At 43.0% G+C, this 24602-nt stretch overlaps 1 pseudogene; it reads right to left on the reverse strand.

Annotated features, from left to right (window-relative positions):
* LOC137519365 (tyrosine-protein phosphatase non-receptor type 3-like) overlaps window positions 1-24602 on the reverse strand; it is a 259943-nt pseudogene that overhangs the window by 76484 nt on the left and 158857 nt on the right.

The raw sequence follows: 24602 nt of genomic DNA on the forward strand, positions 1-24602 counted from the left end.
AGCTGAATGCATGCAAATCTATATATATATATAATAGGCTAAGTGCCTCAACCTTCAAGCAAGAAGAAGAAGAAGAAGTAGCACCCTGCTCCCAGGGCCGGTCCAAGCAAGAAGAAGGGGCCGGTCCAAGCAAGAAAAAGAAGTAGCACCCTGCCCCCAGGGGCGGTCCTACACTCTCCGCCGAGCTGGAGGGGGTAGCGGGCAAGAAGGGGGTATTGGGCACAGTGTCGGGGACGGGGGTCGGACCCCCCTTCCCTCACCTGGGTCCCCCATCTGCGTTCCCCCTCTAGCTTCAGTTCAGCAGCAGCAGCCGCTATTAGTAAGAGGCAGTGGGTGGGGATGACTCACCGCTTCTGCATTCCAGCATGCGTTCCACTGTCGTCACTTCCTGCAATGCCGTCCACTTACAATACAGTGGGCGGCATTGCAGGAAGTGACGATAGTGGAACGCACGCTGGAACGCGGAAGAGGTGAGTCATCCCTGCCCGCTGCCTCTTACTAATAGCGGCGGCGGCTGCTGCTGAGCTTAAAGAGGAACTCCAGTGAAAATAATGTAATAAAAAAAAGTAAATCATTTATACATAATTATTGTAAAAATGAAGCAGTCAGTGTTTGCTCATTGTAAAATCTTTCCTCTCCCAGATTCACATTCTGACAGGTATTACATGGTGACATTGTTACTGTGGGCAGGTTATGTAGCTGTTTCTAACTGTTCTGGCTGTTACAGACAGCTGTAAACAGCCATTTCCTGTCTGTGAACATTGTTACATTGTGTCAGTTTGCCCAGAGTACCGTGGTACTCAGAGCTTCTTGTGGGAGGGGTTTCACCACAATATCAGTCATACAGCGCCCCCTGATGGTCTGTTTGTGAAATGCAATAGATTTGTCATGTAAAAGGGGGTATCAGATACTGATTGGGATAAAGTTAAATTCTTGGTCGGAGTTTCTCTTTAAGCTGGAGGAGGAGCGCAGATGGGGGACCCAGGTGAGGGATGGGGGTCCGACCCCCCTCCCCGCTGCTGTGCCCAATACCCCCTTCCTGCCCGCTACTCTCTTATGCGGTGTATGCTACGGCGCGGGTCCGCTAGTATCTCCTAGTTTAGAAAGCAAATCTGTACTTGGCCTCTCGATAGTTGTTTATCAGATTTTTATATATACTTGGCGCCTCCGCCAGTGTTTTTTTCTTGTACTTGGCATAGCTTTTTTAGTAGGAATCTTTTTGGTTTCTTTTGGCTCGCTATTAATTTGGACAGCTATGGCTTAAATGAGTACTCCAACACCCTTTAGTTGCCTCAGAAGCCTACATTTTAGTCTCTTTGATAAACACGAGAGAGAACAAAGTTACATTTAAGCATAATAACCACCCATATTCCTAAAACGACATCAATTTAAAGTAACTCCATAATAAACAACTCAAGTCTTTAAATTAGCAGTAAGAACCTTTAATTATTTCACACCATAGGTTACAGCCTAAGCCCTGTGTAATTAAAAAAAACAAAAAAACCTGGTGCTAGGCTGTAAGTTTAAGCTGTGCACTTTTCCATTGACTCAGCACAGCATTTGACTGTGCTTCTACTGTATAACAAAACACAGAGTAAATTTCACATACTGTGTACAGTAGAGTCTCGGTTAGACGTGCATGGCCCTTGCAGCGGGGAAGCATACCATGGTGTGACAGTCTGCACAAGTGCAAGGGGCCTGAGGGCCATGTTTCCATTATGAATGTGTAATGTATTATGCAGGACAACCTATGGATTGATCGAATTCAATTTCTAAAATATATTATGGTACTTTTGTGCATTCACATAACCTGTTATATTGTACAAGCTGTGTGCACTGTGTGCAGGTTTGTTTTAAAAGGAAACAGCAGGGCGCTTGGAGTAGGGATATATAGTTTTCACCCGCAGCTGGCCTGTGCTATGGGGTACCCACTTACCCCAAAACTGGTGTACCCACTTACCCCGCTGCGCTGCGGCCAAATGTAGCAAATGTTAGTTAATTTAATGAAATTAAGCCGGCGGCAATGTAACGGATGAAGCCGCCGGCTTCCGTTCTCTCTCCTCCCCCTGCCTCCTCTCCTCCCCAATACTGGCAGCCGGGGGGGGACATGCGTGTCCCCCCAGAGTTGTTCGTAGCGGCAGGCAATCCTGCTGTTCGTTCCTGCAGAGCGGGTGCTGGCAGAAGCAATGTCTGTAGCCTCCCCGCTCTGCTTCCCTGCAGCCACGAACGACTCTCGGGGACACGAACTGCCCATAGGAGAGAGAGAGAGAGAGAGGCAGGGGGGAGGAGAGAGAGAGCTGAAGCCGGCGGCTTCATCCGTTACATTGCCGCTGGCTTCATTTCATTACATTAACTAACATTTGCTACATTTGGCCAGAGACGGCCAGAAAATACATTAATCTTAACAGGAAACATTCCATTTCTAACATTGGCCGCAGCGCAGCGGCCACTTCGCACATTGACCGGCCAGAACCCGAAGTGGCCGGCCAGAACGCGAAGTGGCCACACTTCGGGTTCTGGCCGTAACATATATAAAAATCAGATCTCATATGTCCAAGTCCTGAAAAATCACCAAGAAACTCTGTGCGTCTGTATACTTCTGCTTAAAATAATGCGCATTTGATGTAATGGACTCTATCTGAATACCAGGCAGTCCTCCATGATTGGTGTCACATAAATGTATATAACTATGTCACTATATACTCACGCTCCCTTGGAGCCATTTGGTAAGAGGTGTCCTTATGTCCTTTATGAGTCGGAGCTCCGGCCTGCAGCTCTACGACTCTCTGTGCCTCCCGATCGCCGCTCTGCGCTCCAGTCTTTACGGCGAATACTTCCTGGTCTCGGCGGTTCACATCCGGTGACGTCACTCTCCTCTGCCGATCGTAGTGGACTGGATAGTGCTGTTTGTAGGTGAAAGCAGGCGTAGTTCCAGTAAACTTGTTGGTCAGAGGGAATGCTTAACCTCGGGCTGACGCGTTTCAGCGGGCTCGGCCGCCTTTCTCAAAGCCTGTTAAAAAGTGCACCGCCATCTTTGCTGGGAATATATAGTAAGCTGTGTACACTCCTCCTTTGTGGATTTTCTCCACTGGGTCCTAAAAGGAGTCACATCAATTCTCATGCATTGGTTATTCGTTTCCCATATATTTGTATGGACTTGATGTGGTTGATGGGATGATCATTCTTGTTACTTGTGTGACCTATCTGATCTTTGCATTTATTTATATTTCAGGTTATGACTATTAAATATATATAAGTGAGATGAAGATTATATGTAAAAAATGTAAAAAGTATATGTAAAAAAACCCGTATATATATATATATGAAAATATATACAGTATAATATGTATGATAAAAAATATATGTGAAAAAAATCAAAAAAAGAGAGCGTCCCCGCATAATGGATGGTCTAACACACTGGATGGCGCATACATTCATTCATAAATATCCAAATAGTTCAAACTCCGCGTTGAGGCCTTTTGGTGCCATGGTCTCTAAAGAAAATATCCAAAAGCCCTCCCTACTGGACATGCGGGCAATATAGTTAGTTATTTATTATATTCTGTATTTTTTTATGAGGAGTCTGATACTTCAGATTTATTCTCAGTGCATGTTCCTCAGTTGGTGCTTTTTGTGTTTTCTTCAGCATATCCCGGCACGAACCTGGTCCCCATCACTGTCCCACTCACCTGGAGGAAGTGCTCACCTTGATACACGAAATTATTATGGGTCAGGAGGAGTTCAATTGAATCCAGCAGGAACTTCTTCTGGCCCACCTTCAATGAGTCATCGAGTTCTAGTAAGTGTCGTACTGATTCCAGGCCCTTGTCGTGTTTGATTATTGTATAGAGCGATGTAACATTCAGAGTTGCCAGGATGAGGTCTTCTTCCCATCTTATGTCTCCCAGAATATTCAGAACATGTTGGGTATCTTCCAAGAAAGCTGGAGTATTACGTACGTACTTCTGGAGAAATGTATCCACATACTTTGAAAGGTTTGAAGTACTTGACCCTATCCCCGAGATTATCGTCCTCCCTGGTGGATTTTCGAGGTCCTTGTGTATCTTTGGGAAGTGGTAGAACATTGGTGTCCTTGGGTGGCTTATTGTGACAATCCAGTACCGTGATCCCGTCTAATCTGCTCCCGTTAGCGTACGCAGAAAGTACGGTGAGCAGACGGACAACAAAGACTGGTTGCTGGATTGTCAGAGTAAGAAGGTTAATGTGACAGAGTGTGCCAACCCCGTCTAATCTGCTCCCGTTAGCATGCGAAGGAAGTACAGTGAGCAGACTGACAATAGAGATTGGTTGCGCAGCTGCCGTCAATATGTAATGGGAAAATCACTCACCAATCCCGCATTACTAGGCCACTGTTGCCATGCAGGTCTCCTGCACTAGAGACTTCTGGAGGCAAATTCACTGTGTGCGTAGTAAACGGTTAAGATTGGTTGGAGGTGCCCATACATATACAATCCGATTGTTTGTACAATCGGTAAACTAAAAATATCGATTTCATGCTGGAAATCGGGTAAACTCACTGCCACCACTGTCTGGTTGAATGGAGCAGGCAGTCTCCAACTAGCTTCTCCTAAAAGGAAGAAACGGTTATTTACAACTAGCTAGCAAATCAACAATTTATAAGAAAATAATAAAACAATGTGGTAGTATGACTCTTCAGAGGGCAGATTCGTTGTAGCAACAATCAGATGACCAGAACAGGCACAAGACTGAACGATAAAATTGTTAAGTTTTATTCTAAAACTACATACACATAGCCTAATTTAGCCCACAGATAAATACATCTGTCCAGCAGAACAGATTCCTTTGATAGAAAGAGAATAGAGATGAAAAGAAATAGAATGTCTTTAATGTACAGTTCAAATACCATTATTGGTAGTCCATACGGCAAACAAAGTCCAGAATGGCCGATTGCGATGCGGCCTGAGGCCTTTGTGAGAAATCCAAGATGGAGGTTTTGGCCCGTGTCCTGGTGGGCTGGTCGATATGATGTTAATTCGACGTCAGATTAAAGGTGAAGGACCCTGGACAACCTGGGCCCAGTTAAGTTATACCCCTCACTTCAGCAAGGAGGAGTTAGGGGGTGTGGATCACACACCTCTTTGGAACATGAGATGTGCCCGCCCCTTCTCATGGACACAGGAATATATCTGAATCATGATAGGTATTCTATCTCCAAAACCGTACAGGTTATGTTAAATCTAATAACATTTTTAGGTCGATCAGAATTTATCAATAACAATGATATCAAACTTGAGGGGTCAGACCCCTGGGGTATTAGAGGGTTATTTTAAAACAGTCTTACTCCAGTTCTGGGAGTCCGATTGGTAATGAAAGCTCTCAGAACCAGTGTCATGTGAAGTCCAATAAACTCCGTGAATTTGAAGGACCTGCTATCTTGGTAGCACCAGAAATATTACAAAACTGTGCCTATTATTAAATATAGTTTTTAAGGTTAGTCCCCAGCTGGAGTGATAAAGATCACTTCTGTGTCTTTTTCAACTCAGGCCAGAAGTCTTTGAAGCTCGGACAGCAGGGCTACGTGTCAGATTCCCTGCTGAGATCGGGGCCGATCAGTCTGGACAAAACTGCCGTTTATGAGGTTCTGTCAGGCTGATATCTACCCTTCATCTGATGGATGAGCTATATAACTACCCAGAAATGTTAAGTGACAAATTTCACACTTGGATGAGAGAGACTATGGCCTCAATTCACTAAGGTTAACTCCTGTCTTTAATAACTCTTCTGCGCTGTTTTGCAGTTATCACCATGGTGATATAATTGTGATAACTGTAAAACAGCTCAGAAGAGTTATTAAAGACAGGAGTTAACCTTAGTGAATTGAGGCCAATGTGATTAGAAACAGACAGTGTTTGCTAGCAGAGCCAGGAAGGAGAGTAGGAAAAAAAAGAGAGTTGATTTAAACCAAAAATGTCATTTTGGTTGTTTTGCAAAGAAACTTGCGTTTGTGACTCCATGATGCATTCGATATGACATATCGAAGGCGTCACACTTATGTTTATGAATTCATATTCCTTTCTTGTCAACATCCCTTCGTTAATTGCCTCCTTGGACAGTAGTTTCAGCTCTACTTCAAACATACCTCCTGGGATATTTTCTTTAGAGACCATGGCACCAAAAGGCCTCAACGCGGAGTAAATACACGTAAAGGTGCCCACTAACAGGACTATTTGGATATTTAAGAATGAATGTATGCGCCATCCAGTGTGTGAGACCATCCAGTGTGCTGGGACGCTCTCTCTTTTGATTTTTTCACATATATTTTTTATTATATATATATATATATATATATATATATATATATATATATATATATATTATATACTTTTTTTAATTTTTTACATATACTCTTCATCTCACTTATATATATTTAATAGTCATAACCTGAAATATAAATAAACGCAAAGAACAAGAATGATCATTCCATCAACCACATCAAGTCCATACAAATATATGGGAAACGAATAACCAATGCATGAGAATTAACGTGACTCTCTTTAGGACCCAGTGGAGGAAATCCACAAAGGAGGAGTGTACACAGCTTACTATATATTCCCAGCAAAGATGGCGGTGCACTGTTTAACAGGCTTTGAGAAAGGCGGCCAAGCCCGCTGAAACGCGTCAGCCCGAGGTTAAGCATACCCTCTGACCAACAAGTTTACTGGAACTACACCTGCTTTCACCTACAAGCAGCGTTATCCAGTCCACTACGATCATCAGAGGAGTGTGACGTCATCGGATGTGAACCACCGTGACCTGGAAGTATTCGCCGCAAGCACCGGAGCGCAGTGCGGCGATCAGGAGGCATAGAGAGTCGTAGAGCTGCAGGCCGGAGCTCTGACTCATAAAGGACATAAGGACACCTCTTACCAAATGGCTCCAAGGGAGTGTGAGTATATAGTGACATAGTTATATACATTTATGTGACGCCAATCACGGAGGACTGCCTGATATTCAGATAGAGTCCATTACATCAAATGCGCATTATTTTAAGTGGAAGTATACAGACGCACAGAGTTTCTTGGTGATTTTTGCAGGACTTGGACATTTGAGATCTGTTTTTTATATATAAATAACTTTTTATGGGACATACTCTGAGGATCTCTTCTACTCCATAAAAACTCCGGAGACTTAAATACCATTTTTGGAAGCTACTGTTTTTTAACCCCTGTTTTTATATATACATCTTTCCTTTCTTTTTTTCTCACACACTGGATGGTTTGAGTGTGAGTGTTAGTGTGTGTACATATAGAGTATAGTATTTGAAATTCTGTATTTGTGTTCATGTAGGATAGGTTGTGGTTTTAGGTGCAGAGACGCATACAGGGAGTGCAGAATTATTAGGCAAATGAGTATTTTGACCACATCATCCTCTTTATGCATGTTGTCTTACTCCAAGCTGTATAGACTCGAAAGCCTACTACCACTTAAGCATATTAGGTGATGTGCATCTCTGTAATGAGAAGGTGTGTGGTCTAATGACATCAACACCCTATATCAGGTGTGCATAATTATTAGGCAACTTCCTTTCCTTTGGCAAAATGGGTCAAAAGAAGGACTTGACAGGCTCAGAAAAGTCAAAAATAGTGAGATATCTTGCAGAGGGATGCAGCACTCTTAAAATTGCAAAGCTTCTGAAGCGTGATCATCGAACAATCAAGCGTTTCATTCAAAAAAGTCAACAGGGTCGCAAGAAGCGTGTGGAAAAACCGAGGCGCAAAATAACTGCCCATGAACTGAGAAAAGTCAAGCGTGCAGTTGCCAAGATGCCACCAGTTTGGCCATATTGCAGAGCTGCAACATCACTGGAGTGCCCAAAAGCACAAGGTGTGCAATACTCAGAGACATGGCCAAGGTAAGAAAGGCTGAAAGACGACCACCACTGAACAAGACACACAAGCTGAAACGTCAAGACTGGGCCAAGAAATATCTCAAGACTGATTTTTCTAAGGTTTTATGGACTGATGAAATGAGAGTGAGTCTTAATGGACCAGATGGATGGCCCCCGTGGCTGGATTGGTAAAGGGCAGAAAGCTCCAGTCCGACTCAGACGCCAGCAAGGTGGAGGTGGAGTACTGGTTTGGGCTGGTATCATCAAAGATGAGCTTGTGGGGCCTTTTCGGGTTGAGGATGGACTGGAGTCAAGCTCAACTCCCAGTCCTACTGCCAGTTTCTGGAAGACACTTTCTTCAAGCAGTGGTACGGGAAGAAGTCTGCATCCTTCAAGAAAAACATGATTTTCATGCAGGACAATGCTCCATCACACGCGTCCAAGTACTCCACAGCGTGGCTGGCAAGAAAGGGTATAAAAGAAGAAAAACTAATGACATGGCCTCCTTGTTCACCAGATCTGAACCCCATTGAGAACCTGTGGTCCATCATAAAATGTGAGATTTACAAGGAGGGAAAACAGTACACCTTTCTGAACAGTGTCTGGGAGGCTGTGGTTGCTGCTGCACGCAATGTTGATGGTGAACAGATCAAAAGACTGACAGAATCCATGGATGGCAGGCTTTTGAGTGTCCTTGCAAAGAAAGGTGGCTATATTGGTCACTGATTTGGTTTGTTTTGTTTTTGAATGTCAGAAATGTATATTTGTGAATGTTGAGATGTTATATTGGTTTCACTGGTAAAAATAAATAATTGAAATGGGTATATATTTGTTTTTTGTTAAGTTGCCTAATAATTATGCACAGTAATAGTCACCTGCACACACAGATATCCCCCTAAAATAGCTAAAACTAAAAACAAACTAAAAACTACTTTCAAAAATATTCAGCTTTGATATTAATTAGTTTTTTTGGGTTCATTGAGAACATGGTTGTTGTTCAATAATAAAATTATTCCTCAAAAATACAACTTGCCTAATAATTCTGCACTCCCTGTATATGAATACAGATTTATGTATATATATATTTTTAGATATTGCGCATTTATTGTGTATATAATAAAGGAGGTTCATCTCAGGAACATTATATAATCCCTGCATATCTATTGCAACTGCAGAATTGACTGTAATTTGTGACTTTTAAACGGTCTGTATTCAAGTCGACAATTATATGTTTACATGGAATTATTAAAGTAAAATGTATTATTATATCTTATTCTTTGTACCAATATCAGTTATTACCAGCGCTACCTGTTAATTTACCTCTATAAATTATGCTGCAAGTGCTGAACATACTGTAGTTGTGATAAAGTATTGACGTGACAAACTTTACCACTTCTCTCTACTGAAGCTAATATGATAGGCCACTTTACAGGTGGCTTATGCTAAGTGCCGAGAAAGCACAAACTGGCCTACTTACCAATTAGGTGTAATTGGTGGCGAGCGGGAGGGAAGGCTTTTGGTCTCAAGATTTTCTGCAGACACAGATCTTCTTAAATCTGTGTTCCATACCATGCCACCAATGACTTTTCTGCAGAGCTGACTACTGGCAGACCTGTAACAGTAACACATCACTGAATTATATCAGAAACACCTGAAGAAAAAGAATGTTCACTTCAATAACTATAAATATAGCATTCAGATGTAGCTTTCACAGCTTTGACAATGTGTCAGTTTGGGAACAGTGTGACAATTTGTTAAATAAGATCATCAATTTAAACACTGGCAGCTTCCATTCAAGTTGCTCAGACCATTCATGTCAACAGAGTTCTTCTACCCTTTACACAACAAAAAGTGAACATCAAATTAAAGAGCAACTGTAGTAAAAAATGATTTTTTTTTTTTTTTTTTTACAATATTCACTTACAACTTTTTTCAGTGTTTGCCCATTTGTAAAATGTTTCCTCATGTTTATTTACTGATATTTCAGAAGCCAATACAAATTATACCTGGTCTCTGGAGGAGAATCCTGCATATCTAAACAGCCTAGGTTAAGCATCACTGGGAGGGTGGGGCTACATTCAATAGACAGATATAGGAACTGTATCTGATACTGAAACCAGGGAAATGACTGTAAAAGTGGGGATCATGAATCACTGCATTCTACTACAGTGCCTCTTTAAAAGAACCAATAGATACACATATATTAGCTATGATGGTAGTGTTTTCTTTGGCCGAATGCTGCATCTTTCTTAAGGTAGCCACACACGATACAATAAAATGATCCGATTTTACGGCAATTCGATAAAAACGATCGGATCTCCCGAATTTCATGTTTTTTTTCGATTTTTATCTATCCGGAATGCCAGATATTTTTCTTCAATTTCTCTAAAGATTGTATGGTGTGGGTTAGATTGTCAGTTTATTAATATACACACCCAAGTAATTTTCTCAGAGTTACCAATCATTTTTCTCATAATTGGGTAAAAAATTGAACATAGGTGTGTGGTACATTGGTCATATTTTTGAAATGTTACAATCAGTCAGAAAAATGTATTGCAATTCTTAAATTTAACAGATATTTAAAAAAATGTATGGTGTGTGGCCACCTTTAGCGGGGGGTGGGGCGTAGAGAGAGTGTCTCCAGGAACCCTACAAAATTGTGTTGTGTGAAGAAAAGAGATAGATAGTAAGCGTGAAAGTGTTACTCACTTAGCATGGTTAATGTTTCCCAGTGTCCAGTAGTTAGATATCAGTTGCTTTTCATGAGGTAGTGATCTCCTGGTCTGAAAGAAGGCATGATGTTCCACACAGGATTTCCAAAGGTTTTTACACGCACGGTAGTTTAACATATTAAAAGCGACAATTTGGTCTCTACATTCATTCTGAAAAATACAAGGATAGGTAAATAACATTAATAGAAATCTAAACTGGTGGAATTCAATTAACAATATTGTGGAATGACCCTCTAAAATACCTAACAGTCTGTCTAAGTATGTATTCCTCATATATTGCTGGCATTCCATCAGCATGGTATCATAAATGTAGTCTCCTCCCCTCAGTACAAGGCCAACATATCATTTAGTACACTAACAGAGAAAGATAAATGGTTATATGATACAGAGGTGTGTAATATAACCTGAGGTATAAGATTATCTCAATAATCAAGTGCCGACCACCAGTGCTGCATATTTCTCTGTTCTCTGACATGGACTTTGTGTGAAGAGTGGGATTTGTGTAATTCTCCAGCTCAAGGTAGACCATGCCCCTCCTGACTGACTCTCCCTAATCAAAATCCTGATAGAATACTGGTCACTGGTTTGCCTTAAGTTGACGATACACTATACAATATTTTTGCCCAATTGGTCAGTCAAACATCTAATTGGGCATACATTGTGGCTCCCCACCTTACCAGGAATGGCCTGCGATCGACATTCCATGATCAGAATAGGCCGTTTTTGCTGTGACCGACCCTCAATTTCGTTCGTAATGCCGACCAAGGGATGACTGTTGCCGTGGTAAATAGTGTATGGTTAACTTTAGTCTTCCACTGCTGGCACAATACAAAATCACAGCTCACTCCACTACTGTTCTCATCTAGCTGTTATGGCTTCTTGTCACAACTCTGGCTAATCCTTTTTTTAAGATGAATCAAACATTGTCAGTTTTATAAGCAGGCTGAGACCCACTACAGCTTTGGCTACGGTAGCCACTGAAGCGATTGTTCTCTACCAAACTGCTGTAAGCAGCGTTTTGCAAGTGCTGCTAGTGCGATCACCCCCATTAGTATCCACTGGCAAAGTGCTTTGCTGATCGCCGGCAATTAGCAATCACTGTCAAAGCACAAATAGTAGGTTCCAGCCCATAAACAACAAATGTAACGAGAGGGATATGGAGGCTGCCATATTTATGTCTTTTTAAGCAATACTAGTTGCCTGGCTGTCCTGCTGATCCTTTGCCTCTAATACTTTGAACCATAGACCCTGAACAAGAATGCAGCAGATTAGATGTTTCTGACATTGTTGTCAGATCTAACAAGATTAGCTGCATGCTTGTTTTTGGTGTTATTCAGAGTCCACTGCTGTCAGATAGATCAGCAGGGCTGTCAGTCAACTAGTATTGTTTAAAAAGTAATAAACACGGCAGCCTCCATATGCTTTTTCCTTCAGTTGTCCTTTAAATAGGCTGTTTCACAGCTTAGTATGTAAACTACCCATTGCTAGTTTCTCATAAGAAACAAGGCTTTTGCAGTTGCAATTTCTGTTTATATAATATGGCAGCCCAGTCTAAGTGATTCGCAGAGTAGGGATTCTGCTTCATTTTGCATTATTATCCTCTTCAGGCTGCAAATGCACCAGGACCCTGACTGAATTCTCAGAGAAGACTAAAGCCTCATGTACACCTACATGGACTGATGCCCACAGGGATCAGGAATCAATCCCTCAGGTGACAGTTCCGGGCCCATTTTTGTACAGGCTAGCAATGCTTTCTGTTGCTATGGAGGGGATGGAGGAGGAGAGGTGGTGGTCTGGTACACAACAGAGTGGGTGAGGTAAGTAGGTGAACAATGCCATTGGCCTGTGCTCAGCTGAGATGATCTCCTAAGCTGATCTCTCTCCGATGCTTCGAGTGTAATCGGAGGCTGCTGTACACATTCTAGATTCTTAGCAAAGGCAGCCCCAACTAACTGACTTGACAGCCATCTACTGAGTGCACAAGGCCAGATTGTGCTGGGAATAATCAAAGATTACAGAGGTCAGCTGTCAGTGATCTAACATAGCTGATCACAAATAATTTTATCATGGCGTTTCCAAACCATCTTTCTGCAGAAGTTAATTTTAGTCAGCAATTGGCTGACAAAAAATCCAGCATATATGTGCCCACTATAGATCTAGATCATTGCATTGCTTGTGTGTTTGGTGCAAGGCATGGATCTGATCATTTGGATGATTGGACATTTCTCTCTGTTGACCAGCTAAGTGCAAAGATCATTACTTTGAACGCAAAAGTCTGTACAACCAGAAGTGGCCATTATAGAGGCTCCTGATTGAGTTATTTTATGCTGATTTGACGCCAGCTAATTATGAAGTTTATATAAAGATTAATGTCTAGCATTGAGTGCCTACAATCCTAGGAAAGCATCTGTGCATGGAACACCGTTGATTGCCAATGAACAATGCAATTGAATATAATATCTTAATTCTACAGACTGTATGGTTGCAGAAAATATATAGTTTAAAGGATCATTAATAAACCTAATGTTTACTTTTTTTTTTTCTATACAAAATATTTTATAATTGGCTTGACCATGACTATCAGAGGGAGTGAAAGTTAAGCAGCACAAGGGTTAGATCAGTGCTTTTATATATCAAAATATGTTGAAGATAGCGTTATTCAAATCATCTTCTTAGATACTGTTAGCTTGCAGCCATACTGTTCGCAAATTGAAAATTAGGACAAAGATATTACATCATGATTATTATTATGGAAAACACTGAATTACTGTCTCTCTTTAAGGAGCTTACAATCTAATGTCTCTACCACACTCTAGGAACAAGATTTTTGGGAAATACATTTTTCTACCAGTTTGTTTGGGTTGTGTAAAGAGGCCCATACACCTAACGATTTTCCCGCCGATATACGGCCGATTCGATCACAGTGCTCGAATCGGCTGTGAAATCGCCGCGCACATCGCTGACAGAACGATCGATTCCCGTCCAAAATCGATCGTTCCCGTCGTTCCTTCCGTGCAGAAGATTTTTCTCGATCGCCGGCGGGTCGGGAGTTCGAATGCCCGACGACCGACGCAATACAGCGGGCATACATTACCTGTTCCGGCCGGCGCGAGTCCCCTGGTCCCCGCTGTCTTCTTTCCGCGCTGGGTTCCGGACCAGCTGCAGCTACACAGAAATTCCTGTCCCGGCAGGAAGTTTAAACAGTAGAGAGCCCTCTACTGTTTAAACTTCCCCTGGACAGGAAGTTCAGTAGCTGCAGGAACGGTCTGGAGCCCAGAGCGGAGAACAAGACAGCGGGGAGCAGGGGACTCACGCTGGCCGGAACAGGTAATGTATGCAGGGGGGGCAGCAGCGGCAGCTCCACAGATCGTGATCGGTTTCAGGCTGAAATTGATTCACAATCTGTTTGCAGTAAAGGTGGCCATACAATCCCTCTCTGATCAGATTCGATCAGAGAGGGATCTATCTGTTGGTCGAAACTGATGGCAAATCGACCAGTGTATGGCCACCTTAAGGAAACCAAAGCAAAGGCAAACATCAAAACAATACAGAAACATCACACAGATAGTGGCAGCATTCTGGTATACTGGACAGAACGTTTTGTCTTGCAGCATTAAAGTCCAGTTACAATCTGGGCAAGGACACTATCTGCTTGGAGTTTGTAATAAAATAGCTAAAACTGTTTATACAGGAGGAGGGACTTAACTTCTCCCAAGGAACGCCCACAAGTAAGGTTGAAATTCACTGTTCGTTTCACAGGATAGCCCACATCTTCAAGTCAAAATATTAAGTGTCAAAATCTATGCCTAGAGCGGCTCTGATGAGATGCAGCATACATTTTGTAACACCTATTTTGACTTGAATAAGTGTATTATACCATGAAACGTGTCAACCTGTGTCTTAATAATGCTGTTTTGACTTTGGAAGGGGGAGGTTAGTTACCACTTCTCCTTGTTTTTTTAAACAGTTTTTAGCTATCTATTATTGTTGGTGCCTCCTCACCTAGTATTAGTATACCCACTTTGGTGGTAGGTTTGGGTTTTTATCCTTCCCTCATACCTTGGAGTAAAGCCCCATCTACACGATGGGACATTGCAGCGATCCGGCGGCTCGATTAGCCGCCGGATCGCCTCTTCCGCGTGCCCGCCGCGTCCCCACTCGCCGCGCGTGCGCCGGCATCAATACCCGCTCGATTCCCGCGTCGCGTCGCTTATCTTCTGCTCGATTCCCTGCCATTGTCCCCTAGCGGGGAGCGAACAGGGAATCGGCGGAAGCAAGATCCGTCCTGTCGGATCTTATCAATCGAGCCGCATCAGCGGCTCGATTGATAAGGAGCATCGCGGCCGCATTTACGCGTGTAGATGCGGCTTAAGATGGCGTGTTCTGACTAGATTGTATACAAGTATGTGTTATAGATCTGCTTACTGGTTGGTTGTCTCTTGGATAGCCCCAACTTTGTGAGTATCCTACTGTATTCCACGTTGGCACCGACCACAAGCCTCTTGGGTGGTTCAGTATATGTGTGTGTATGTGTCTGTCTGGTATTGTGAGGATAGGGATATACTCCCTCACTAAAGCTGGCCATACACTGGCCCGATTTCCCGCCGATCGACAGCAGATTCGATCACTGGGATCGAATCTGCTGTCAAATAGTTCGCGCTAAACGCACCGGACCGATTGATTTCCTCCTGATATCAATCGGTCCGTCGAACGCGCCGTGTGGGAAATTACCGTCGATCGCCCGCGGGTAGGGAACGCGTCGCTTGCGGCGTACGATTCGGGGCCTTTCGACGCAGGTATACATTACCTGAGGCTGGCTCCCGGGCATCACTCTTCCTCCCTGGCCTACTACACATTTAGATAAAGACCTGCCTCTTTGTGAAATTGTGTTGTCCTAGATTTTTAATACTAATAAAAAAAACAATATGCTGTAGCAGTAAAATAAGAAAAGTAGCTTACGTGCTTTTGACGCTGCTGTATGAAAAACCTTTTCCTTTTAAAAGATATTTTGAGAATGTTTACCCTAGAGAGAGAAAACAAAGACAGATTTATGATGAGCACCTACACTTCTGCAATGACAATACCCAGGATCAAGGCAGTGAAGCAAGCTTTAAGTTTTAAAGTGAGCCTGTTTATAGACAGAAATACAAGATCAGCCACTTCAGATGTTCTCAGAGGTGGTTACAGCAATTGTCTTGCTGTTATGCCCAATTTATTGCTTCACAGCCATTATCCAAGCAACATATTTCTACATTTACAGACTTTGGCTCAGTATAAAAGGAAACAATGAATAGAACACAAAGGCACAACTAGCATCCATATTTGAAGTATGACAGGTTCACTTTTGTTCTCAAATAGGCTGCAGAGAGCAAACTAAACTCTAGAGTGCTTGATTTTAACTTGGTTTCAAGGAACATTTACCACATATAAAACATTTTGTATGGTTCTGCTTGAGTCATGTGATTTACAAATGATTATCTGCAGGGGCGTAACTATAGGGGAGCAGCCCCTGCGATGACATGGGGCCAAGAATTGTAAGGGGGCACCAACTCTTACTTCACTCCCTCCTATAAAGGAGTCCATCCTTAAGATCAGGAGTGGCTAACTTGTTATGGGTGTGAAGAGTACGATGTCCAAACTTGACTCATTGTAAGACTGACCAGCAGGCTGTCAGGACCACACAGGGTAGACAAGGGAAAGGGTGTGAACGCTAGGGGCATGGGCGTCCGTACGTTTGGCAAAATGGGGCATGCGCCCCCCCCCCCCCCCCCCCTGGCCAGCCGCTGCCTCCCCTTAGCCACCCGAAGTGTCAAGCCGCCAGTCAGGGACAGCTCCGGGAAGTCCAGCCTGCAGCATCCAAGGCAATATATCAGGGGCACTTCCCCAGAATGCTTACCTGCCGCTATACCCATATGCCGCCCTGGATATCATCTCTCTCATCCCCCCTCTCGCTGTTTTTGCCCGGCGTAGTCAGGCTGCTCAGGCAGAGATGAGAGGAAGAGGAGCTATACACAGTGCAGCGCAGAATACAGGAAGCGACTTCATGTTAACTTCCTGTATTTGAACTATACGGCGCTGCATTGTGCAATGTGCATGGCTCCTCTTGCTCTCTCATCTCTGAGGTCTGATACTGAGCCAAACACAGCGAGCAAAGGAGGACTAGAGAGACGCTATTCAGGACACATAACAAGCAGATTCTACTGTTCTTCTGATGCTGGGCAGCTCAGCGAGCTAGCGAGGGAGGATGAGAGACGCTATCCAGACCAGGGCACGCTACAAGCAGATTCTCCTGTCAGAGAATGTGAGTGCAGTGAGTGAAGGGGGATGAAAGAAAAACACTGTGAGTATATTTCTCCTTGTTTGTGAGGGAAATTGGTGGCAGCTGTGTGCCTTTATGGCTTTTGGATTGTTTGGCAGGCTGGTTGTGCAGACTGAGCCTGTCACAGGCTCACGTAGTGCTCTTGTATGACAGTCCATACCTCTGACATTTACTAAATACATGGGTTATTCCATTCCTATTGTCCACCACAGGCTTACATTATGTTACTCTGTATGAATATGTGGCTGCCAGTTCTTATGCCTGGGTCACTCGGTTACAGTTTTTTTAAATGCATTCTCAATTATTTGAGTCTCACACTTTTATTTGTGGGTTATTATTATAGTCCTTTTATGTGTTCCAGTGAGTGGATCTCATTGTTTTTGTTCCTAAAGTGTCCCTCTGCTTTTTGCCATTGCTACTGGATTACTAACGATCTCCCCTTATGCGCCACTCTGCCCTCCCTTTCTCTATTCCTGTCCACCTCTCTGCCACTGTCTCTGCCCTCCCTCTCTCTCTGTCCACCCCTCTGCCCACTCTCTCACCCTCCCTCTCTCTGTCCACCCCTCTGCCCACTCTCTCACCCTCCTCTCTGACCACCCCTCTGCCCACTCTCTCACCCACCCTCTCTCTGACCACCCCTCTGCCCACTCTCTCACCCTCCCTCTCTCTGTCCACCCCTCTGCCCACTCACTCACCCTCCCTCTCTCTGTCCACCCTTCTCCCCACTCTCTCACCCTCCCTCTCTCTGTCCACCCCTCTGCCCACTCTTGCTCTCTCTACCCACCCACTTTCTCATCATCCCTTGTTCTATCCGTGCCTACCTCTCTGCCCACTCTCTCTCTCCCTTTCAGCTGTCTCTTTCTCTGCAGTCCCTCTCTCTGCCTTTCTGCTGTCCTTCCCACACACTGGCACCCTCCTCCTACCCACTGGCACCCTCCTCCCGCCCATTGTCACCCTCTCCCATCCACTGCCACCCTCTTGCAAAATCTGGGGTGTGGCTTAATGCCACACAGGGGGCATGGCTTATGTTTCCCTGTCACTACCTAAACTGGGGGGCACCTGTGTCGGAGGCACTCATAATCTAATCTCTACCATAGCTCTAGTCTAATGTCCCACCATTGCTAGGTTCATGTAAATTTGGCTCCACCTGTGACCACACCCACATCGTGGTTCATGGCCTCACCCATTTTTCGGTGACTCCCACCCTCCATTTTTGCCCCCCCCCCCCCCCCCTGGAAAATTTTCTGCGGACGCCCATGGTTAGGGGGCCTCATCACAGTTTTGCTGGGGGGGGGGGGGGGATTTATAGTTATGCCACACTGGCTACATTATACTGACTATGAGGATGGAAACAGACAACAGTGACATTGGACTGTAAATAATACAATGGAATCTTCCTTGGTTTATGAGCATCATTCTTATCGGAGACATGCTTGTAAACCAAGGCACTCTCATATCAAAGCAAATTTCCCCCCAAGAATTAAGGGACACTCAGATGATTCACTCCACAATCCCAAAACATGTATAGAAACATGTATTGAAAATAATCGTGGCTGGCAGAAACGAGAGGATGAGGGCTATTGTGTAGGATGACTTTCACTATAACAGAATCATTGCTATCTGTTGGCTTACCCAAATATTTTTCTATGAGTGGCTTTAACAAGGAACTCATCCAATGACACTTGCTTTTGCCTCCTTTTGAGGATTTCACGGAAACAGGGCATTGCCCAGTCCCTACACTCGACTTAAGTACAACTCTGCGGTGTCCAACAGAGAAGAACCATCGGCTCAGCTGTGATGACGTGATGCGCATATATGTACTGTGCTTGTATATCAAGATGTTGCTTGCTTCTCAAGTCAAAATTTAAAAAAAAAATGTTGCTTCTCTTGGAAAGCGCTTTTAAACCAAGTTGCTTGCAATCCAAGGTATAGCTGTATCACTTTATCCAGATACATGTTTAGTAAATAATGGTTACATTAATTTGTAAATACAACCTGAGCCAGGTTGGGGCAAAAGCAAGGGAGGCAACGTCTTAGCAGGACAGGGTTAGATGCACACATATTTCACCAGTAAGCTGAAGTAAAATGCTCAGTTTCACACATCCACACAGCAGCCCTGTTGTCTTCTAACACAATGACACGCTGTCCAAATTTAAAATACATGTTTGCCTTTACTTCCACTTTATAGCTCTACTTCATCTTACAATGATTTAGGCCCCTTTCACATTTAGGGCTTGATTCACTAAAGCGTGCTAAGTGTTAGTACGCCAGTGAAAAGCCCCTTAGCACGTGCAAAGTGCCTTTGCACACGCTAATATGCGCGCAAAGGTTTGCGCATGCAAAAGTTTGCTTGCACAAAGTTTAAGTGGTGCGCGCGAAACGTCGCACCGTCCATGTGCAAAATAGCCTGATAAGCGTCCTTTGCACGTGGACGGTGCGACCTTTGCACGCGGACCGAGCAAACTACTTAGCACCCTAGTTTGCAAGCGCAAAACTTTTAGGCGTGCTAACTGTGTTAGCACACTTTAGTGAATTGAGCCCTTAGTGTGCTGCGGTACTCTTCCTTGCCGCAGCTCGTCCCAAGGGCAATGCAAGTCAATGGAACATGTTACAGTTCCTGCGATGCACCAGAAGTAGTCCAGCTGACGCATGGAACAGGTTAGGATAGGGAGAGGTCACAATTTGAGTGTGCCTTAAGCCATAGTCGCTAGTTAGTATAAAATCGTTAATATAATATTACCAGTATTAGTACTAATGGGATTAGCTTGCGTTCACCAAACTCATTTGAGTACCGTGAGTAAATGTATGTCAGTTCTGGCATTGTGTTTCTGGCATACTTTATGCAGTAGTAATAAAATGTTCTTGGCCTTTCATTTTATTATTGTGTGTGATGCAGCTAACTTTGTACAGATCTAGTGACATGATGAATTATGTCTAGTTTATGTATCTAGGTTGCTTTGTATCCCAGGATGACAGGAGCCAACACTCCAGAGGATTTGACATCAAAAGCAAAGTCTGACCTTTTTGTTATAGGCAGATTTTAGAGTAAGTGCCTGTCAACTAGACAACTGCACAAGGAGCACCCCATAACAATTTTAAATGCTTATTTCTTGCTAGATGTGACATGATAAATGAAAGATTTTACAGCAATTTTCATCATATAAACACTTTTTTCAAAATAGTGGAATCATTTCATTGCAAAGCATTACTCCACGTGATAAACGAACGTTTGCACACGATCAAAAACCTTTGTTTATTACGCGGAGTAATGCTTTGTGCGCGCAAACCGCAGCACACGGCAGATCGCGTGATAACTGCTGTGATAGGGGTTGATTAACTAAAGCGTGATAACTGCAATTTTCAATTTACTGATAATATCACGCCACCTTGACCAATAACATTCAGGCTGAAGATAGCAGTGCGTTGCAAGAAGCAGTAATGTTGACATCAATGTTAGTCAATGAAAGTGCACATAGGAAGGTTGCCTCCTTGCATGCGCCCCTCCCCCCCCCCCCCCCCCCCCCATGGGGAAATCACATGGTATTCCCATCAGCGCGCACGAATCCTTCTTTAGGCCTAATTCACATTATACATAATTAATCCGAGAAAGGAAAAAGTCTGGCACTATAGCTTTAATAAATATTTGCATAAGTACAATAAAGTGCAGATTTAGAGCATGTGACAATCATGATACAATCAACAAGTGAATATACTTATAGTATGTAAAAATGCTGGGTATAGAGCAGGCAGCTGTGGGCACCAGAGGGTGCATGGCCTAAAATATAGCACAACTGCAAAAAATTTTCCCATTAATGGATAAACACGAAAGATCTGAACAGCCCCATCTAGAAACATGCATCATTTGGGAAAAAAACTGCTGTGTGATTGAAAATCATGGGAAACAAATGTGAACACAACACATGAAGCGATGCAAACGATGTGCAACTCCTGAGCGGGTCATTGACTACAATGGCCAGTGAGGAGGTGCATGCTTTGCCGTGTGTGCCTACAGCCGCAAAATTCTAACATGTGCTCTCTGAGGATAAACTATATATACCGGTATATTGTCAGCAAGCAAGATAACTACTGTATACTCCACTGTATTGCTTTTGCTTGTAGTGAAATAAAATATCTTCATGTTTTACTATTTTATGAAGCTCATGAGAAGAATTGAAACAAGCAGACCAAAATATGTACAAAGTAAATAAAATACATACCATGGATAAAAGCTGGTGCAAATTTGCTTTCTATATACAGCTATGCCTCCTGAGGCAATACCGATTATTAATTCTAAATTGTGAAGATCCTGGTAAGACAAAAAAACAAAACAAAACACAATTTAAGTAGCATTCAATAATAAACATTACAGTAAGTAAACTTTTAACTTCGCGTAAATAATGTTTTTAGCATCTTATGGCCAATCACCAGATTGATATATTGATCTGTTGCTGGTATTAAGAATATTGTATTTTTATATCACAGCGGGTAAGCATATATTTGTCCCAAAAAGCAGTCATTTCTATGCAAGGAAGTTAAATCAAAAAAAATTCTATTATACCATAAAAACAAACATCATTATGTTGTAATGGTATGTTCCCAATGGCACATTAGCAGTGCGACGGTACATTGGCAATAACATTACCGCATAACATGCATTAGCAGTTGCAGTGGCGCATTCTTTCTAAATACTGTATGCTTCATTGTATGCCTTGCACTATGGAACAAGCACCCACTGCAATGCGACTTTCCCCCTATGTTGAAATCCTGTTTTCAATGCAAGTTCTCAGTGTGTAAAGGTGGGTACACGCGTCAGATAAAAGTCTTTGGAAAATGAAAGATCACAGGCCAATTTTACCCCCTTCCATGTAGTATGAGAGCCATACTCTACACAGTCTATTCTATTGAGCTGAACTCCCCATCAGATAAAAATCTTTGCAAGATCCTGCACACACAGATGCTGTACACATGCAACAGATCAGTATCTGCAAAAGATCGTTTCCTGCAAAAGATCCGTTCCTGCAAAATGCATTCATAGTCTATGATATCTGCAGATCTCATACACACCTTGTTTAACGGACCATCATCTGCAGATCAGACAATTATCTGCAGATCTGAAGATCCAACCTGGTGGATCTGATCTGCAGATGAATGTCCGTTAAACAAGGTGTGTATGAGATCTGCAGATATCATAGACTTTGAATGCATTTTGCAGGAACGAATCTTTTGCAGGAACAGATCTTTTGCAGATACTGATCTGTTGCATGTGTACAGCATCTGTGTGTGCAGCATCTTGCAAAGATTTCTGTCTGATGGGGAGTTCAGCTCAATAGAATAGACTGTGTAGGTATGGCTCTCATACTATATGGAAGGGGGTAAAATTGGTTTGTGATCTTTAATTTTCCAAAGACTTTTATCTGACGTGTGTACCCACCTTAAGTAGCCTTAGCCATCAGTGGTGCTCAAATACCCCTTTTAAAAATTCGAATTTGGTCGAATTCGAATAGTAAATTATTCGAGGTCAGTCGAATATTCGAGTCGAATATTTTTTACTATTCGATTCGACCTCGGACTTCGAGCTCACTATTCGAGTCGGTATTCGAGCTCACTATTCGAGCTGACTATTCGAATTGGCCCAAAATAGCTTCCAACACTTGTTTTGAGGGTGAATGATGCAAGAAACATCTTTTTTTCCAAGTAACAACAGCAAGTGATTATGTGGGGATGTTCCTTTAAAAAAAAATGTGGAAAGAGAAGTTGTGTCCTTAATTTGGTTCAGTAGTGTAGTGTTACTGTATATACTTGTTCTTCTTCTTCTTTATCTTTCTTAATCTTCTTCTAGATCTTCTTCTTCTTCTTCTTCTTCTTCTTCATCATCTTCTTCTTCTTCTTCATCTTCATCTTCTTCATCTTCTTCTTCATCTTCTTCTTCTTCTTCTTCATCTTCTTCTTCTTCTTCATCTTCTTCATCTTCTTCATCTTCATCTTCTTCATCTTCATCTTCTTCATCTTCATCTTCTTCTTCATCTTCTTCATCTTCTTCATCTTCTTCATCTTCTTCTTCTTCTTCTTCATCTTCTTCTTCTTCTTCTTCATCTTCTTCATCTTCTTCTTCTTCTTCTTCATCTTCTTCATCATCTTCTTCTTCTTCTTCATCTTCATCTTCTTCATCTTCTTCTTCATCTTCTTCATCTTCTTCTTCATCTTCTTCTTCTTCATCTTCTTCTTCTTCATCTTCTTCTTCTTCTTCTTCATCTTCTTCATCATCTTCTTCTTCTTCTTCATCTTCATCTTCTTCATCTTCTTCTTCATCTTCTTCTTCTTCATCTTCTTCTTCTTCTTCATCTTCATCTTCTTCATCTTCATCTTCTTCTTCTTCATCTTCTTCTTCATCTTCTTCTTCATCTTCTCCTTCTCCTTCTTTTTCAATATCGTCTTCTTCTTCTTCTTCACGTATTTCTCTTTTCAAATTTTTTTTTAAAGAAATGCAGCTATTTTTGAGCGTAACAAATAGCTGGTGGGCGCACGCATGTTGGAAGCGCCATTGTATGTGCTCCCTGGCAGTGGAAACACAAAGACAGCAGGAGGTAAATTCAGCAGCAGGAGGAGGAGGATGAGTGTGTGGCAGCAGGCAGTCAATGAGGCAGGCAGCTCGCCGTGACATAATAGCCCTGGTACCTAGCGGTGATACCAGGGCTGTAAATAAACACAACAGGAGGTCCCAGACAGCGGTCGTGCAGCCCACATTGTGTCCAATACACAACTGGGACAACACAGTTTTCAACCCGGGCACCTCAGAAAAATTAAACCTTTTTTTTTTTTTATTGGTTTTTTTTGGTTTTGGTTTTACAACCAATATAGCTATTGTTTTGACGTAATAGCTGGTGGCAGAGTGGCAGCAGAAGGTAATTCTGTGTACCCTGGCAGTGGGAAACACAGACAGACAGCAGCAGCAGGAGGAATGGAGGAGCAGTGTGAGCAGCTATTGTTGTGACGTAATAGCTGGTGGCAGAGTGGCAGCAGACGGTAATTCTGTGTACCCTGGCAGTGGGAAACACAGACAGACAGCAGCAGCAGGAGGAATGGAGGAGCAGTGTGAGTGTGGCAGCAGGTAGGCAGCGTGACATAATAGCCCTGGTACCTAGCGGTGATACCAGGGCTGTAAATAAACACAACAGGAGGTCCCAGACAGCGGTCGTGCAGCCCACATTGTGTCCAATACACAACTGGGACAACACAGTTTTCAACCCGGGCACCTCAGAAAAATTAAACCTTTTTTTTTTTTTATTGGTTTTTTTTGGTTTTGGTTTTACAACCAATATAGCTATTGTTTTGACGTAATAGCTGGTGGCAGAGTGGCAGCAGAAGGTAATTCTGTGTACCCTGGCAGTGGGAAACACAGACAGACAGCAGCAGCAGGAGGAATGGAGGAGCAGTGTGAGCAGCTATTGTTGTGACGTAATAGCTGGTGGCAGAGTGGCAGCAGACGGTAATTCTGTGTACCCTGGCAGTGGGAAACACAGACAGACAGCAGCAGCAGGAGGAATGGAGGAGCAGTGTGAGTGTGGCAGCAGGTAGGCAGCGTGACATAATAGCCCTGGTACCTAGCGGTGATACCAGGGCTGTAAATAAACACAACAGGAGGTCCCAGACAGCGGTCGTGCAGCCCACATTGTGTCCAATA

This window comes from Hyperolius riggenbachi, chromosome 5, assembly GCF_040937935.1.
Source record: "Hyperolius riggenbachi isolate aHypRig1 chromosome 5, aHypRig1.pri, whole genome shotgun sequence".
Lineage (NCBI taxonomy): Eukaryota > Metazoa > Chordata > Amphibia > Anura > Hyperoliidae > Hyperolius > Hyperolius riggenbachi.